We start from the raw sequence: 21,014 nt of genomic DNA, 5'->3' as shown, positions 1-21,014 counted from the left end.
GATTATTCTTCAATAAAGACTTAAAGGTTGAGAACGAGTCTGAGTCTCTCACCTGGGTAGGCAGACCCTTCCATACAAATGGAGCTCTATAGGAGAAAGCCCTGCCTTAAGCTGTTTGCTTAGAAATTCTAGGGACAATTAGAAGGCCTGAAGATGTCTTTGTTTCTTTGGACCTAGAATAAGCAGCTTTGTTTTGTCCGAGTTTAAAAGTAGAACATTTGCAGCCATCCACTTCCTTATGTCTGACACACAGGCTTCCAGCAAGGGCAATTTTGGGGCTTCAAAATGTTTCATCGAAATGTACAGCTGTGTGTCATCCGTATAGCAGTGAAAGTTAACATTGTGTTTTCGAATGACATCCCCCAAGAGGTAAAATATATAGTGAAAACAATAGTGGTCCTAACGCGGAACCTTGAGGAACACCAAAATGTACAGTTGATTTGTCAGAGGACAAACAGAGACAAACTGATATCCTTCCTACAGATAAGATCTAAACCAAACCAGGCCAGAACTTGTCCGTGTAGATCAATTTGGGTTTCCAATCTCTCCAAAAGAATGTGGTGATCAATGGTATCAAAAGCAGCACTACGGTCTAGGAGCACGAGGACAGATGCAGAGCCTCAGTCTGACACCATTAAAAGGTCATTTACCACCTTCACAAGTGCAGTCTCAGTGCTATGATGGGGTCTAAAAAAAGACTGAAGCATTTCGTATACATTGTTTGTCTTCAGGAAGGCAGTGAGTAGCTGCGCAACAGTTTTTTCTAACATTTTTGAGAGGAATGTGAGATTCTATAGACGGATAGTTTTAAAAATAATTTCTGGGTCAAGGTTTGTCTTTTTCAAATGAGAGGCTTTATTACTGCCATTTTTTGTGAGTTTGGTACACATCCGGTGGATAGAGAGACGTTTATTATGTTCAACATAGGAGGGCCAAGCACAGGAAGCAGCTCTTTCAGTAGTTTAGTTGGAATAGGGTCCAGTATGCAGCTTGAAGGTTTAGAGGTCATGATTATTTTCATCATTGTGTCAAGAGACATAGTACTAAAACACTTGAGTGTCTCCCTTGATCCTAGGTCCTGGCAGAGTTGTGCAGACTCAGGACAACTGAGCTTTGGAGGAATACTCAAATTTAAAGAGGAGTCCGTAATTCGCTTTCTAATGATCATGATCTTTTCCTCAAATAAGTTCATGAATTTATTACTGCTGAAGTGAAAGCCATCCTCTCTTGGGGAATGCTGCTTTTTAGTTAGCATTGCGACAGTTGTCAAAAAGACATTTCGGATTGTTCTTATTCTGCTCAATTAAGTTGGAAAAATAGGATGATCGAGCAGCAGTGAGAGCTCTTTGATATTTTATTTTATTTTACCTTTATTTATCTAGGCAAGTCAGTTAAGAACAAATTATTATTTTCAATGACAGCCTAGGAACAGTGGGTTAACTGCCTGTTCAGGGGAAGAACGACAGATTTGTACGTTGTCAGCTCGGGGGTTTGAACTTGCAACCTTCTGGTTACTAGTCCAACACCCTAACCACTAGGCTACCCTTCCAAGCTAGTCAGAAGACTTCCTGTTTGGTGTGGCGCCATTTCCGTTCGAATTTTCTGGAAGCTTGCTTCCGAGCTCGGGTATTTTCTGTATACCAGGGAGCTAGTTTCTTATGACAAATGTTTTTACTTTTTAAGGGTGCAACTGCATCTAGGGTATTGTGCAAGGTTAAATTGAGTTCCTCAGTTAGGTGGTTAAAGATTTTTGTCCTCTGACGTCCTTGGGTAGGCAGAGGGAGTCTGGAAGGGCATCAAGGAATCTTTGTGTTGTCTGAGAATTTATAGCATGACTTTTGATGCTCCTTGGTTGGGGTCTGAGCAGATCATTTGTTGTGATTGCAAACGTAATAAAATGGTGGTCCGATAGTCCAGGATTATGAGGAAAAACATTAAGATCCACAACATTTATTCCATGGTACAAAACTAGGTCCAGAGTATGACTGTGGCAGTGAGTAGGTCCAGAGACATGTTTGGACAAAACCCACTGTGTCGATGATGTCTCCGAAAGCCTTTTGGAGTGGGTCTGTGGACTTTTCCATGTGAACATTAAAGTCACCAAAAATGTGAATATTATCTGCTATGACTACAAGGTCCGATAGGAATTCAAGGAACTCAGTGAGGAACGCTGTATGTGGCCCAGGAGGTCTGTAAACAGTAGCTATAAAAGTGATTGAGTAGGCTGCATAGATTTCATGACTAGAAACTCAAAAGACGAAAACGTTTATTTGTTTTTTTTTACATTTAAATTTGCTATCGTAAATGTTAACAACACCTCCACCTTTGCGGCATGCGCGGGGGATATGGTCACTAGTGTAACCATGAGGTGAGGCCTCATTTAACACAGTAAATTCATCAGGCTTAAGCCATGTATCAGTCAGGTCAATCACATCAAGATTATGATCAGTGATTCGTTCATTGACTATAACTGCCTTGGAAGTGAGGGATCTAACATTAAGTAGCCCTATTTTGAGATGTGAGGCATCACGATCTCTTTCAATATTGGCAGGAATGGAGGAAGTCTTTATTCTATTGCTAAGGCAAACACTGCCATGTTTAGTTTTTCCCAACCTCGGTCGAGGCACAGACATGGTCTCAATGGGGATAGCTGAGCTGACTACACTGACTGTGCTAGTGGCAGACTCCACTAAACTGGCAGGCTGGCTAAAAGCCTGCTGCCTGGCCTGCAACCTATTTTATTGTGGAGCTAGGGGAGTTAGAGCCGTGTCTATGTTTGTAGATAAGATTAGAGCACCCCTCCAGCTAGGATGGAGTCAGTCACTCCTAAACAGGCCAGGCTTGGTCCTGTTTGTGGGTGAGTCCCAGAAAGAGCGCAAATTATCTACAAATTCTATCTTTTGGGAGGGGCAGAAAACAGTTTTCAACCAGCGATTGAGTTGTGAGACTCTGCTGTAGAGCTCATCACTCCCCCTAACTGGGAGGGGGACAGAGACAATTACTCGATGCCGACACATCTTTCTAGCTGATTTACATGCTGAAGCTATGTTGCGCTTGGTGACCTCTGACTGTTTCATCCTAACATTGTTGGTGCCGACATGGATAACAATATCCCTATACTCTCTACACTCGCCAGTTTTAGCTTTAGCCAGCACCATCTTCAGATTAGCCTTAACGTCGGTAGCCCTGCCCCCTGGTAAACAGTGTATGATCGCTAGATGATTTGTTGTAAGTCTAATACTGCAGGTAATGGAGTCGTCAATGACTAGGGTTTTCAATTTGTCAGAGCTAATGGTGGAAGGTTTCGGCGTCTCATACCCCGTAACGGGAGGAGTAGAGACCAGAGAAGGCTCAGCCTCTGACTCTGACTCGCTGCTTAATGGGGAGAACCGGTTGAACGTTTCTGTCTGCTGAATGAGCCACACCGTTTGAGCATTCTTACAGCATTTCCCTCCAGAAGTCATGAGAAAGTTGTCCGGCTGCGGGGACCGTGCGAGGGGATTTATACTACTATCTGTACTATCTGGTGGCACAGATGCTGTTTCATCCTTTCCTACACTTAAATTACCCTTGCCTTACGATTGCGTCTGAAACTGGGCTTGCAGCACAGCTATCCTCACCGTAAGGTGATCATTCTCCTGTATATTATGAGTACAGCGACTGTGTCACGCCTTGGTCTTAGTATTTTGTGTTTTCTTTAATTATTTGTTCAGGCCAGGGTGTGACATGGGTTTATTGTATTGTCGTATTGGGGTTTTTGTAGTCATTGGGATTGTGGTTGATTAGGGGTGTGTCTAGTATAGGCTTGGCTGCCTGAGGCGGTTCTCAATCAGAGTCAGGTGATTCTTGTTGTCTCTGATGGGGAACCGTATTTAGGTAGCCTGGGTTTCACTGTGTATTTCGTGGGTGATTGTTCCTGTCTCTGTGTAGTGTTCACCAGATAGGCTGTATTAGGTTTCACGTTCTGTTTGTTGTTTTTGTATCTATAAGTTATTTCATGTATCGTCGTTTCTTTATTAAAGACATGAGTAACCACCACGCTGCATTTCGGTCCGACTCTCTTTCGACAAACGAAGAACGCCGTTACAGACTGCAATTAGAAGGCATCATGTTAATGTTACTACTTAGCTTCGAACCACGTCCAGATAAAGCGTCCAGAGTGAAAAGGTTGAAAAAAAAAGTTGAGTAAGGGAAAAACTAAAAATATCAACGTAATTAAAAATGTAAAAACGTAAAGTTGTCAGGTAGCAAAGTAAGGTTAGCAACAAAACGCACAGCAGCACGTAAACAAGTCTGCAAGTTGTGATACACCCAGTCACTACAATGATACCTCCTTAGCTCAGTTGCCAGAGAGGAAGGATGGTGATTTTAAAACAGTTACAGAGTTTAATGGCTGTGATAGGAGATAACTGAGGATGGATCAACAACATTGTAGTTACTACAAAATACAAACATAAATGACAGAGTGAAAAGAAGGAAGCCTGTACAGAATAACATTTTTCCAAAACATGCATCCTATTTGCAATAAGGAACTAAATGAATAATGCAAAAGATGTGGTAAAGAAATACATTTTTTTTCCCCCTGAAATCAAAATGTTATGTTTGGGGTGAATCCAACACAACACATCACTGAGTAGCATTCTTCATATTTTCAAGCATGGTGGTGGCTGCATCATGTTATGGGTATGCTTGTCATCGGCAAGGACTAGGAAGTTTTTTTAGGATAAAAAGAAACGGAATAGAGCTAAGCACATGTTCAGTCTGCTTTCCAACAGACACTGGGGGGCAAATTCACCTTTCAGCAGGACAATTACCTAAAACACAAGGCCAAATATAGACTGGAGTTGCTTAATAAGATTACATTGAATGTTCCTGAGTGGCCAAGTTACAGTTTTGACTTAAAAATTGGCATGAAAATCTATGGCTGTCTAGCAATGATCAACAACCAACACATTTGTGAATATTGTACAATCCAGGTGTGCAAAGCTCTTAGAGAATTACCCAGAAGGACTCACATCTGTAATCGTTGCTAAAGGGGATTCTAACATGCATTGAATACTTCTCTAATCAAGATACGGTATATTAATTAGTGTTTTATATTCCATACATCTAAAAAATATTTTATCATTTGTTTTCCACTTTGACATAGTATTTTGTGTAGACCTTGGACAAACAATTACAAGTAATCAATTTTAATCCCACTTTGTAACACAACAAAATGTGGAAAAGTCAAGGGGTGTGAATACTTTCTGAAGGCACTGTAGGAGAGCAGAACATTTGTAATTGATGGTATAGAGGGACATGGGTCCACTTGCATCTTTAGTAATGGTCCAGTTGCATCATGGGTTTCCCTGCCCCTGTACTTGGAAATCTGCTGTGAGGACTCTGGTACTAGCGGAGTGAGGGGATGGGCCTTTGTTGTACTTTTACCCAATATGATGGTGTGTCTGCATGTCAGAGGGCCAATAAAAACAATCAGGGGCCAGAGATCAAACCAGGGCCCCACATTTTGGCGAAAGATGGTGTCAGGGAATGTCTCTGAGAGGGCTGTAGGGTGAGAAGGAATACAGGTGGAACGCTATAATGATGATATGAGGTGTTTTTAGGCTGTAAGGGTCACATATATTGTTGTGATGTGGGGCCAAGTTTCTGTTGTTCATATCTTGTTGTCTCTGTCCCTGATCAAATTCTGTATTTGGCCCTGCCCTGTACAAAATAGAGAAGAAAAACAAACATGAGATATAGGATCTCCCAACCTCTTGATGTTTTCTATCACACCCCAAGTGGCAGCTCAAATATGGTACACTAATCTGTGGCAGACACAGGTAAGGACAAGGTTGTAAAAAATAGGGCACAAATGTCACGTGTGATGTGGGTGGGTATTCTATGTTGTAGGTCTAGGTTTTATTTTTCTATGTGTTTGGCCTAGTATGGTTCTCAATCAGAGGCAGCTGTCTATCGTTGTCTCTGATTGAGAGCCATACTTAGGTAGCCTGTTTTCCCATTTTGAGTTGTTCGTGATTAATTTATGGTTAAGTGTTTGTTGCACCTGTCAGAACTGTTCATTTATCGTTTTGTTGTTTTTGTTCGTGTATTCATTTTTGATTAAAAGTATTATGGATACGTACCACGCTGCACTTTGGTCCTCTTCACCTTCTTCCACCAACGACAACCGTTACAACAAAGGCAGCTCATCCGCAATGAGGTTGTATTGTGCATACCTCCTTGATAAAGATGACTAGAAAAGGCTGAAGTGGAAGATTAGGCGGTACAAAAAGGACCAGGGGATAGAATAATCGCTGTTAAGCCTTCTGAATGTATTAACCAGGGCTTCTATAGGAAATCTTAGAGATGACTCACCACCTCATCAGAAACTCATTTTCGTTTGTCTGTTTGTGATCCCGCATGTACAGTAGAGGGGCCTCACAGACCACTAAATGAGGCTTACCTGCTGTGTTCATAGCACAGCCTATAATGGACTTGACATCAGACAGAAACCCTCTTAACTGTTATTTGGGGGATTGGGGAGTTAGTTCAGCTTTAATATTGCAGATAGAACCACTCTATCAATGTAATTGTCTGCATTTTTTTCCTTTATTATTATCCCTGAACAGTCAGTTCACCCACTGTTCCTAGGCCGTCATAGAAAATAAGAATTTGTTCTTAACGGACTTGCCTAGTCAAATAAAAATAAAGCATTTATCTTTATTTTCCTTCTTGTTTTTAGTCCCACCCTTCATCTACCCTAAACCCTTCCCATCTACAGTATCTCTGTAAACCATTCCGTTTTGATTTCTAATTGCCATATATTTTTCAACTGTGCTGTAATACTTCACAAAAGTTCTGAAGTATTCTAAGCTATTCTACATTTCTACAGATTGTAAATTAAAGGTTAACATTTTTACTAAGAGTATTAATATATTATTGATCGATAGACTATGGCTTTTCAAGTCAGCTAGTAGTGCTATTAAGCTCCAAGAAAATGTTGCAATTTTTCAGCCATTTCTGAACCTGCGACCAAAAACAAGCTACTTATGGGCAGTACCAAAACAAGTGATCTAATGATTCTCTCTTCACAGCAAAATCTACAGAGCTGGGATGGTTGTATTCCCCATATACATAACAGTCTACTGGTTGCAATAATTATTTAGAATAATTTAAAATTGAAAAGCTTTTTGAATCCGGTGTTTTGTTTATCACTTCATAAACCACATGCCATGGAATTGGCACATTGTAAATCTCTTCCCAACTATTTTGCAATCTGTATGGCGCAGGTGTCCATGTTTTGGTCCTTAAATGAAACCACATAATGCACCAGGAAATGTGGAGACAACTGCACATTGTAAGGATATTTTTAGCAAACTGACAATGTTGTATTGTTTGACTGTTCACATTTTTACATGTTTCAGGTCACAGTTGCCTTCAATCTTTGATCTTCAATCAGTAATTGATTACAAGTAGTTGAACTATATACACCACTGCATTAGTGGTTGTTCTATTATACCTGATGATAGATAGATATATATACTTGTTTGTGAATATGTAAGTGACCCTTCTCTAAAATGTACTATGAGTTCAATGAAAGACAAAACGCATAGAAATGAATTACTAAAGGTTTACTGAAGATAAAATGAGTGGGGCCCGAGTGAGGGGAGGGATTTTTATCTGAAAGACCGGGGTATGTCCACAGGCCTCAGAGCATAAACTGCTCCAGAATCACCCTGTCATTGGTAAACTATTCTAAGAGTGCGATTATTATTATTTTTGTTAAACATGAGAGATTTTTTAAACCCACATTGTGCACAATATTTACCACTTGCAAGTAATGATTATGTGCAACGTCAATAGATATAGGCTGTGTAAGCATCATCACACAATTGCCTCCTCAGTGTGACATAGGATAAGCACACACAGATTCTATGCTCTCTGCTGGCTCAAATCAGAACATTTAATTCTCAACACAACAATGCCATATCAAGGGACAAGCTAATACTTTCAGAAGAATGGGAACAGTGTCCAAATATTTTCTTCTATAGTCTCTGTTTTACATCATCAAAGCCAAGCATGTATTGACATGAGTTGCCCCAACTCAGGTAGCCTAGTGGATAAAGTGTTGGACTAGTAACCGGAAGGTTGCAAGACTGAATCGCCGAGCTGATAAGGTAAAAATCTGTTGTTCTGCCCCTGAAAAAGGCAGTTAACCCACTGTTCCTAGGCTGTCATTGACAATAAGAATTTGTTCTTAACTGACTTGCCTAGTTAAATAAAGGGGGAAAAAAATTTAGTTGAGAGTCCAGTCAAGTAGTATTGCCATCTGATAACCACAAGAGGGACTCAGAGTTATCTTCTTACAACCCCTTTTAAGTGAGGTTGGCAAGACAAGCACTTTGTTTACTCCAGCAGCCAGGTAGTTTGAGTGGCCTGGCAAGAGCGGGGTATTTCAGCAGAGATGTCCAGTTGTGAATAAGCACCAATACTCCTCTCCCACAGAGAAGGACATCATTGCCTGGGTGTTGCTGGGTCTTGGCTATGCTGGGTCACCATGGAAGCAGACAGGGAGGAGATGGATGGCAGATGAAGAGCATGCCAAGCTCCTCAATATGCTCCTAAAGTGATACTCATACATTACCAGAGAACAACCCTTACACGGACACATACATACTTTGCTCTTTCCTCCTGAATAGTGAACATACAGTTGAAGTTGAAGTTTACATACAGTTAGGTTGGAGCATTTAAAATTCGTTTTTTTACCACTCCACAAATTTCTTGTTAACGAACTATAGTTTTGGCAAGTCGGTTAGGACATCTCCTACTCTTTGCTTGACCTCATGGGAAAATCAAAAGAAATCAGCGAAGACCTCAGAAAATAAATTGTAGACCTCCACACGTCTGGTTCATCATTGGGAGCAATTTCCAAACGCCTGAAGGTACCACGTTCATCTGTACAAACATTAGTACGCAACTATAAACACCATGTGACCACGCAGTCGTCATACCTTTCAGGAAGGAGACGCGTTCTGTCTCCTAGAGATGAACGTACTTTGGTGCAAGAACAACAGCAAAGGACCTTGTGAAGTACTGGAGGAAACGGGTACAAAAGTATCTATATCCACAGAAAAATGAGTCCTATAGTGACATAACCTGAAAGGTCACTGCTCCAAACCCGCCATAAAAAAGCCAGACTACGGTTTGCAACTGCACATGGGGACAAAGATCGTACAAAGATGTCCTCTGGTCTGATGAAACAAAAATGGAACTGTTTGGCCATAATGACCATCGTGATGTCTGGAGGAAAAGGGGGATGCTTGCAAGCCGAAGAACACCATCCCAACCGTGAAGCACGGGCGTGGCAGCATCATGTTGTGGGGGTGCTTTGCTGCAGGAGAGAGTGGTGCACTTCACAAAATAGATGGCATCATGAGGTTGGAAAATTATGTTGATATATTGAAGCAACATCTCAAGACATCAGTCAGGAAGTTAAAGCTTGGTCGCAAATGGGTCTTCCAAATGGACAACGACCCCAAGCATACTTCAAAAGTTGTGGCAAAATGGCTTAAGGACAACAAAGTCAATGTATTGGAGTGGCCTTCACAAAGCCCTGACCTCAATCCTGTTGAAAATGTGTGGGCAGAACTGAAAAAATGTGTACGAGCAAGGAGGCCTACAAACCTGACTCAGTTACACCAGCTCTGTCAGGAGAAATGGGCCAAAATTCACCCAACTTATTGTGGGAAGCTTGTGGAAAGCCACCCAAAACTTTGACCCAAGTTAAACAATTTAAAGACAATGCTACCAAATACTAATTGAGTGTATGTAAACTTCTGACCCACTGGGAATGTGATGAATGAAATAAAATCTGTATTCTCTCTACTATTATTCTGACATTTCACTTTCTTAAAATAACTGACCCAAGACAGGGATTTTTTTTACAAGGATTAAATGTCAGGAATTGTGAAAAACTGAGTTTAAATGTATTTGGCTAAGGTGTATGTAAACTTCTGATTCAACTGTATGTGCTGGTCCTACCCTTAGATTTTCTCAATGTACCCTCAAAGACTGATTTCACACCCTATCAATGGCTTCTGATGTTTAGCTCAGCATACAAAATACCACGGAGTCAAACATGTCCACAGGAGCTCACCAACATACTCACCCTTATTCAGAGTTGATGGACAGTTGAATTATATGTAAATAAACACAGTGTCTATGTCTATGAATGATGAGTGTGGATCTGTCTGGGTTTTTTTGTTGCCTTTTTTGCAACTCTAATGCAAGGAGTCTATAGAAGGCTGTTTGGATTAAACATCTGCGCACACACACGTACACCTACATATATTTACACTGAACAAAAATATAAATGCAACACTGAACAATTTCAAAGATTATACTGAGTTACAGTTCATATAAAGGAAATCAGCCAATTGAAATAAATTCATTAGGCCCTAATCTATGGATTTCACATGACTTGGAATACAGATATGCATCTGTTGGGCATAGATACTATACAAAAAGGTAGGGGAGGGGATCAGAAAACCAGTCAGTATCTGGTGTGACCACCATTTGCCTCATGCAGCGCAACACATTTCCTTCGCATAGAGTTGATCATGCTGTTGATTGTGGAATGTTTTCCCACTCCTCTTCAATGGCTGTGCAAAGTTGCTGGATATTAGTGGGAACTGGAACATGCTGGAACACGCTGGCGTACATGTTGTACAGTGTACATGCATTCACTGCATGCACATAAGGTACAGTACACAGAGGCTTTGTAAGCAGTGTTTACAATAAAGTATCAAATCAAAATCAAATGTTATTGGTTGCATACACACATTTAGCAGATGTTATTGCTGTTGTAGCGAAATGCTTGTGATCCTAGCTCCAACAGTGTAGTAATATCTAACAATACACACATATCGAAAAGAAAAGAATGTATAAATAATTCTAATGCAAACAGATAGAGACGTGGCTACCCACTGATACATACCGAACATTACACACACAGACGCACACGCACACCCTAATTACCAACACTCATTTGGGATGTCTCCGTGGTTTGCCCAGGAGTTGGTGTATGTCCACAACCCCCTTTGCCGCCACCGTCTTCCCTAACTCAGCATATTGAGAGGTTCTACTGATTACTAGTGAAAGTTGATTGTCAGCTCGGTTAGCTCAGTGATGGACAGCTAGATCAGAACCGTTGTTTAGTGTTAAAAGCTACTCCCTACATGTGTATGTCTGTCTCTTGCTCCATTGTTGCATTTTAGGGATATAGACATCTTACAATGTATGATATCTGGATCACCAAATGTAACTATGCCTTGAACATGCATGTTTAAAAAATCAGAATGAACCTTTTTCTTTCTTGTTTAATCCGTTCTCCTTATCCAGTGCACGTCTGCCTGTCTAGTGGTTTAAATACCGTTATTATAGCTGGCATCATTCTCTCATCAGAACATTTTAAATGGACTTTGAAACCCTTAAGTGGATCACACACACACACAATTTGCCCAAACATTTATGCAGATACTCATGTTAAATACTGGTACATGACATAATGTATATCCATTCAGGCATTATTTGTAATGTAGTTCAAGGTCAAGAATTTGAATGCTCTCTGCAATATAAATTCAGCTATCTCAATTTCAGCAAATTCCAGTTTGTTAGACTCACTCAACATGCCAAGATACTGTACAATTATAGAGACAACATTTATAAGACAGCAAATGGTATCTGATCCATTTGGTTTGGACAAAGTTATGTATCAGAGTCAATATGCAAATCCGGGGATATACAACAAGGAAACTGACTGGATTGGAAAAACAGTGATACTTACCCACAGCATGTATCAGTATGTGTGTGCGTGCGTGTTTCCTAAACACTTCAGATCTCATTTGGATCTGGACAGGTCTATAATAGGGATTTTAATCTAAATGGGACCACATGTTTAAATAAAGGATAAATAACTAAATACATATTTGAGCTGAGATTGTGTAGTTAGGAGTGGGAGTTGGAAACAACAGAGCATGAGTAGCTTTGAAGAAAGTTTAGCTGGGCTAAGAATCATGCTTTCCACCACAGCTACAATATTACTGGGAAAATGAAAAGCACGAAAGTCAAGCAAAAAATTGTACCCATTGTCTGGGTCAGTATCTGCAGACATATGACCAAATCCAACTAATTCAACATCAGCTGGTACTGGATACTTTGTTTATAAATCAGTTGGTAACGGAATAAGATAGTCACTGTTTCCAGATCAGCTGGTAATGGATACTCACTGGGTGTTTCTCAATATGCATACTACCGTGCTCCACACTCTTATGCTCCAAGTGCATTCTCCGAGGACGCTATCTTGAGTACATTCTTGTGAGGACAAGAGTGTGGAGAGCGCATAAAACATTTAATTTGTATTACCTCACACTGCAAGTTTTTCCTAGCCACCGTGCTTCTACACCTGCATTGCTTGCTGTTTGGGGTTTTAGGCTGGGTTTCTGTACAGCACTTTGAGATATCAGCTGATGTACGAAGGGCTATATAAATAAATTTGATTTGATTGGCATCTTCCCATTAACTGAACCTTCTTCCAGCCACGACAATGGCAACAATTGTGATGAAACAAGATATACACAAAGCAGAACATTTACTTCTTAACTATCAGCTAGCTATATTTGAATCTTAATAATGTAGTTAACCAGATAGTGTAACAGGCAAAAATGACCTAAAACTAATGTTATCCAAGGTAGATGTAAATTCTACGTGACCATCTGGCTAGCTAAGAGTAGAAGCTAGCCAGTTAGCTCTATTTACGTACTATGGGCTTACGACCTACAGTGGGTATTGTAGGCAGGTAACCATGCCAAAATGAACACAGCATGTATTTATTAACGCATCAAGATCAAATATTGTAGTCAGACAACATATGAGATGTGAATAGGCAACATTTAAATCTGAAGTCAGTGTATTTTCTCTCGCTTCAGCTGAAATAATGGACGCCATTGATTTCAAGAAAATTTGCTAAATTTTTACAAGGTTGCGTCATATTTCTTTGTATACTTTCCATTGAAGCTTCCATCAATGTATGCTTCAAAATATGTAGAGTGGCTTGTGAAAGTATTCACCCCCCATTTTCCTATTTTGTTGCCTTACAACCTGTAATTATTATTTTTTTTTTTTGGAGGTTTGTATCATTTGATTTACACAACATGCTTACTACTTTGAAGATGCAAAATATTTTTTATCATGAAACAAACAAGAAATAAGACAAAAAAAATGAAAACTTGAGCGTGCATAACTATTCACCCCCCAAAGTCAATACTTTGCAGAGACACCTTTAGCAGCAATTACAGCTTACAGCTTGGGGTATGTTTCTATAAGCTTGGCACATCTAGCCACGGGGCTTTTTGCCCATTCTTCAAGGCATAACTGCTCCAGCTCCTTCAAGTTGAATGGGTTCCGCTGCTGTACAGCAATCTTTAAGTCATACCACGGATTCTCAATTGTATTGAGGTCTGGGCTTTGACTAGGCCATTCCAAGACATTTAAATGTTTCCCCTTAAACCAGTATGTAATTGTCCTGCTGGAAGGTGAACCTCCATCCCAGTCTCAAATCTCTGGAAGACAAACAGGTTTCCCTCAAGAAGAGAGACACTTCTATGGTGCGTCTCCACCACAGTAATAATTTATTTTCAGTTCATGCCATTTTTGCATACCAAAAGACCAGTAAGCCTATGCTAGCAATTGTTGCATGGTGCCCCATTGCTGGTGAGCTTGCAAAGTAAACCGTTAATAATCACCAACCAATTTTTGGAGCAGCATATTTATTTATTATGGCAATTATTTATCCTTACAGTTTGACATTTGCCCTGCCCACAATCCTAAAGCTGTACAGAATATCAGCAATCTGTTCGCTAGCTCACTCGACCTCTGTTGATTGACAGTTTGCTGGTCCAATCAGAGGGCAGAGTGTGTGTATCAATCGCCAATCTGTTGCATGTTTTTTCTTTGCAAGGGCAATGTTTCTGTCTCTGTCTCTGGCTGTCTGGAGAGTAATCCACAGACTCTGTGCCACAAAATGAGAGACAAAAGATGGACAGTCTCAAGTCAAAGTCCAGAGTCTTAAGGCTCCAAATCAACTCTTAACTTATTTTATTACCCTAGTAACTACTCTTCCAGCAAACAGCATTTTGGCGCCACAAATGACTCTGCGTGTGCCATCCCAAACTGACTGTAAGCCGCTTTGGATAAAAGCATCTGCTAAATGGCATATATTTTCACAGGTGATTAACAGTTACAATAATCACAATAAGGCGGAGAACCGACATCTTTTCAACCCAGACATTTAATCAGATAATTGTTTTCCTTTGTTAGAATTTTAAGGCATGATCAGCTCAATGACACATGTTGTTGTAGGCCTAGCATCTGTATGGTTGTAGCCTACCATATGCATCTTATATGTAGGCCTACAATATGTGAGGTAAAGAGTAGAGATCACAGGCAGAAAGATAAAAGCTTAGGTAATTGCTTCATTTATACAATCCATGCTAGCACCTGAACACCACATCAACACTTTCACCTTGTGCCCCTCCTTTGACAGAGCCTAGGCTGTATGCCCTGCCTACACTCTCATTGATGCAATGGGAAGGAGGAACACTGCAGAGAGAAGAAAGTGCCTTAGAGAAACCTAAGAGCTAATACTGGTTGATACAGTACAGTAGGTTTTGTCAGTATGGTTTTCCAAGTATACTCTCCCATGTTGATACAGCTCTCTTCAGGAATTCCTATAAATTCTGCCTGTGATGTCCACTATGTCAGCAATGCTGTATGTAAAGAACATGGATCAAACCCACAGCTTTTCTCTTTTAAAATCAGAGAGACATCTGGGTACAGGGATCCATTGCAACATGTGACTGTGCCCACGCATTCCCTTTCCTTCCCATCTTCTCTTTTCCCCATCTCTCTCGCTATCTCTCAAATTTAAATTACATTTATTGGCATGGGAAGTGTTAAACACAGGGGCAAGATCTCAATTCGCTTCCTCTCTCCTCTCCTGATCTCCTTCTCAAAACCCGTTGGATGAGAAAGCCAAAGGTCCCTCTCCTGTGAAATTCTCCAGTTTTGAGAAGAAGTTGAGGAGACAGGAGTGAGGACGCTAGGAGTATGCAATTGAGATCTTCCCAATCCCATATATTGACAAAGCAAACATATAGAAACACAAACAATGAATGATGACGCAGATATTAATAAGAAAAACAATACTCAATGACATATCGATTGACAGGACAATACAGTAATAATGAATGAGGACAATAATAAAATAATGATAAAGACACAGGTAGCAATGTTATTGCTCTGGTTAGTTGTTCTACTGGTTGTCCCTATGGGTGTGGCAGGAAGCTGCCAATAGGTTTCCATCCAATTGGCAACAGATTTTCATGCAAATATTCTACAATCCGCATAAAGAAAATACACACATTTCCCACCAGTGGTGTGTTTCCACCAAACTGACTTGTGGATAAAAATCGGTGCAAAAATATACTTTTTCAATCAATGTGTTTCCATCACATGTTCAACTTTACTGATAGTTTTTTCCAAAAAACTGTTGTGTTAAAGAGCAAATGTGCCTACTTTGGTCTTAGCAGATGCATCCTAGCCAACAGCTCACAGATATAGTGGGGGTAGGCCAGGGCCGGCTCTAACCTTTTGGGGACCTAAAGCCAATTTTGTTTGGGGGCCCCACCTCGTGGCAAAAACATTTAGTTGCCCCCCTCCTGACAGTGGAGAGTTAATTTCCTGCAAGTCTACATATGTTGCCATTGGGAATAGAGAACATTTTGCAGTTTTAAGGGCCCAGTGCAGTCAAAAAACTTGATTCTCCTGTGTTTTATATATACACTGAGTTTACCAAACATTAGGATCACCTTCCTAATATTGAGTTGCACCACCCGTTTGACAATATTTGTATTTGTCAAATGGCAGTCAAGCATAAATGATAATTTCACCAGAATAAGACCGTCGATATATATTGGAAAGGAGCATCGAGCTCACCACTGCACACTTTCCCCACCCTGTGAAGTTCATTGGAACTTACTTAATCAGTAGCCTAATAAACTTCATGGTTTGCGAAGTCGTATTGGGAGGACCACACACCATATCATCGACTTCAATGATATGACTTCAAGTTTACTTCGATATGGTGGTTATTAAATCAATAATTGCACATAAAGGCGTTCCCCACCGCCATTTCTTGCATTACTAATTTTACCGACACAAAAAGATCCCACCATGTCGAACTATTTTTTTTATCTGTCTGCATTTATACAATTTTACCGAAACTTCCTATTTCACCACAGCTGTCATGATTTTTTAAATATATGGCATTACTTTACTCGCATAAAAACTGTGGGTGGAAACATTTTTAGTGTGGCACAAAGTTTTTTTTTCTACCATTAGATATTGGATCTCTATCCCCCTCTACCTACTCCCCTATCAGGGTTTTTCTGGATCAAAAAAGGGCTTACGTGGTGGGTGTAGCAGGGATATGGCAGGGGGCGTGGCAAGAGCAGCAGTCGGCCCCATCTGCACGGCTGGTTTTAAAGCACATTTCTTGCAATTCTACACATTTTGCAATGGAGCTGAGAGAAAATGTTGCAGTTTTAAAGCTAATTTCCTGCAATTCTATGCATTTTGCCATGGCTAATGCTGTGTTTCTTTGCTCAAACATAATAACAAAATCAATACAGCTAAATTAATTGTTTTTGGAATTTTCAATTCTACCAGGCAACCCTTAGATCCCCCCTACATTGTGGGCTTAGAATGGATTTACCTTATGCAGGTGTGCAACAGGCTTTGCAAGCGTGGTTCCCTTGCTTGCACTGAAAACACTCCCACTTGATGGCTAATAGATTTTCTCATGGAGTTTTCATTCAACAGGATTTGCAGTACAGTTATCTTAAGCCATCCCTTTAAATACAGTGTACCTTTCATTTGAATTTTGTCAACAGACTCACACGAATATATAGAGAAAATTGGTTCAGAATATTGGGATCAATGAAAGAAAGCCATCTAAATATGTGACTCGTTTCAGGAAACTAGGCATGTGTCGCGAATCACTACTTCACAGAAGCGCCATTTGAACATAAACATATTTTTTTACAAAATGCGTTTTTTGGGAGAAATGGCTTCATGGAACATGTGAACTTTCGATTGCCTCATTAATAACAAATTTATATGCCATCTGTAAATTAAAAATGAAATACTTTAATTACGAGCCTAGTTGGTTTAGCCAAGGACAAACCTACCCGCTGGCAATGATACACAGCTGTACATTTCAATGAAACATGGTGAAGCCCCAAAATTGCCCACGTTGGAAGCCAGTGTTTCAGACATAAGGAAGTGAATGGCTGCAAATGTTCTACTTTTAAACTTGTACAAAACAGAGATGCTTGTTCTAGGTCCCAAGAAACAAAGAGATCTTCTGTTGAATCTGACAATTAATCTTGATGGTTGTACAGTCGTCTCAAATAAAACTGTGAAGGACCTCGGCTTTCCTCTGGACCCCGATCTCTCTTTTGACGAACATATCAAGACTGTTTCAAGGACAGCTTTTTTCATCTACATAACATCTACGTAACAAAAATCAGACATTTTCTAGCCAAAAATGATGCAGAAAAATGTATCCATGCTTTTGTCACTTCTAGGTTATACTACTGCAATGCTCTACTTTCCGGCTACCCAGATAAAGCACGAAATACAATTTAGTTAGTGCTAAACAAGGCTGCTAGAATCTAGACTTGAACCAAAACATTTGATCATACACCAGTGCTAGCCTCTCTACACTGGCTTCCTTTTAAGGTTAGGGCTGATTTCAAGGTTTTACTACTAACCTACAAATAATTACATGGGCTTGCTCCTACCTATTTTTCCGATTTGGTCCTGCCGTACATACCTACACGTACGCTACGGTCACAAGACGCAGGGCTCCTTATTTTCCCTAGAATTTCTAAGCAAACAGCTGGGCTTTCTCCTATAGAGCTCCATTTTCATGGAATGGTCTGCCTACCCATGTGAGAGACGCAGACTCGGTCTCGACCTTTGTCTTTATTGAAGACTCATCTCTTCAGTAGGTCCTATGATTGGGTGTAGTCTGGCCAAGGTGTGTGAAGGTGAATGGAAAGGCACTGGAGCGACAAACTGCCCTTGCTGTCTCTGCCTGGCCGGTTCCCCTCTCTCCACTGGGATTCTCTGCCTCTAACCCTATTACAGGGGCTGAGTCACTGGCTTACTGGTGCTCTTCCATGCCGTCCCTAGGAGGGGTGCGTCACTTGAGTGGATTGAGTCACTGACGTGGTATTGGGGTTCGTGCCGTAGGGGAGATATCCGTGGGCTATACTCAGCCTTGTCTCAGGGTAGTAAGTTGGTAGTTTGAAGATATCTCTCTAGTGGTGTTGGGTCTGTGCTTTGGCAAAGTGGGTGGGGTTATATCCTGCCTGGTTGGCCCTGTCCAGGGGTATCTTCAGACAGGGCCACAGTGTCTCCAGACCCTTCCTGTCTCAACCTCCAGTATTTATGCTGCAATAGTTTGTGTCGGGGGTCTAGGATCAGTCTGTTATATCTGGAGTATTTTTCCTGTCTTATCCAGTGTCCTGAGAATTGAAGTATGCTTCCTCTAACTCTCTCTCTCTCTTTTCTGCCTTAGGACCTGAGCCCTAAGAGATAATATTACTAAGGTAATATTATTCATATCTCAATCTAGAGCGCCAGAGAGCGTTGTCAGATTGTCTGGGGTTGTCAATCTGGCAACGCTCTGGATTTACAAATGCCCAGAGTGCACTCTGGCAATCCAGATTGAATTTACGAAACACACCCGAAATCTTTAAATATCTAGCTGGTCATTTGTTATGCTAACAAGCTAGCAAGAGGTTGCATAGCAACAGCATCAACTTCTGTTAGACAGGCGAAGCGCTAGTACGCTCAACTGAAATGATACCGTTCGTTTACAGTATACTAAATATAACTATGTAGTATATACTCATTAAGTATGTAGTATACAGTATGTTAGTATGGGTATTTGAACTAGAGGTCGACCGATTATGGTTTTTCAACACCGATTATTGGAGGACCAAAAAACTGATACCGATTAATCGGACAATTAAAAAAATGTATTTGTAATAATGACAATTACAACAATACTGAATGAACACTTATTTTAACTTAATATAATACATCAATAAAATCAATTTAGCCTCAAGTAAATCCTCAAATAAATTATTGCTTTAAATAATGCAAAGTGTTAGAAAAGTGCAAATAAAAAATAAAAATGCAATATGTGCCATGTAAAAAACCTAACGTTTAAGTTCCTTGCTCAGAACATGAGAACATATGAAAGCTGTTTGTTCCCTTTAACATGAGTCTTCAATATTCCCAGGTAAGAAGTTTTAGGTTGTAGTTATTATAGGAATTCTAGGGCTATTTCTCTCTATACCATTTGTATTACATATACCTTTGACTATTGGATGTTCTTATAGGCACTTTAGTATTGCCAATGTAACAGTATAGCTTCCGTCCCTCTCCTCGCCCCTACCTGGGCTCGAACCAGGAACACATCGACAACAGCCACCCTCGAGGGCAGCATTACCCATGCAGAGCAAGGGGGAAAACTACTCCAAGCCTCAGAGCGAGTGACGTTTGAAACGCTATTAGCGCGCACCCCGCTAACTAACTAGCCATTTCACATCGGTTACTCCAGCCTAATCTCGAGAGTTGATAGGCTTGAAGTCATGAACAGCTCAATGCTTGAAGCATTGCGAAGAGCTGCTGGCAAATGCACGAAAGTGCTGTTTGAATGAATGCTTACGAGCCTACTGGTGCCTACCATCACTCAGTGCTGGTAGGCACTGTGCTCAGACTGCTCTATCAAACCATAGACTTAATTATAACATAATAACAAATAGAAATACGAGCCTTTGGTCCTTAAAATGGTTGAATACGGAAACTATCATTTCAGAAACAAAACGTTTATTCTTTCAGTGAAATACGGAATGGTTCCGTATTTTATCTAACGGATGGCATCCTTAAGTCTAAATATTGCTGTTACATTTTACAACCTTCAAAGTTATGTCATAATTATGTACAATTCTGGCAAATGAATTACAGCCTTTGTTAGGAATAAATGAACTTCACACAGTTCACAATGAGCCAGTCGGTCCAAACTGCTGCATATACCCTGACTGTTTGCACAGAACGCAAGAGAAATGACACAATTTCCATAGTTATAAGAAATTAATGTTACAGGCAATATTAACTAAATATGCAGGTTTAAAAATATATACTTGTGTATTGATTTTAAAGAAAGGCATTGATGTTTATGGTTAGCTACATTGGTGCAATGACAGTGCTTTTTTCACAAATGAGCTTGTTAAATCATCAACTGTTTGTCGAAGTAGGCTGTGATTCAATGAGAAATTAACAGGCACTGCATCGATTATATGCAACGCAGGACATGCTACATAAACTAGTAATATCATCAACCATGTGTAGTTAACTAGTGATTATGTTAAGATCGATAGTTTTTTTCATAAGATAAGTTTAATGCTGGCTAGCAACTTACCTTGGCTTCTTGCTGCCCTTGCGTAACAGGTAGTCAGCCTGCCACGCAAGCTTCTCGTGGAGTGCAATGTAAGGCAGGTGGTTAGAGCGATGGACTCGTAAGGTAAAAATCTGTCGTTCTACCCCTGAACAAGGCAGTTAACCCACCATTCCTAGGCCGTCATTGAAAATAAGAATGTGTTCTTAACTGACTTGCCTAGTTAAATAGATAAAAAAATATATATATATAATAATAAAAAATAAAAAATAAATTGGCAAATCGGTGTCCAAAAATACAGATTACCGATTGTTAGGAAAACGTGAAATCGCCCCTAATTAATCGGCCATTCCGATTAATTGGTCGACCTCTAGTTTGAACACAGCTTGTGTCAGTAGTATTTTCTCCCTGTCAACAGTATGCACTCTGACATGTTGAC

This window comes from Oncorhynchus keta, chromosome 21, assembly GCF_023373465.1.
Source record: "Oncorhynchus keta strain PuntledgeMale-10-30-2019 chromosome 21, Oket_V2, whole genome shotgun sequence".
Classification (NCBI taxonomy): domain Eukaryota; kingdom Metazoa; phylum Chordata; class Actinopteri; order Salmoniformes; family Salmonidae; genus Oncorhynchus; species Oncorhynchus keta.
Note: the sequence above shows the minus strand (reverse complement) of the source record.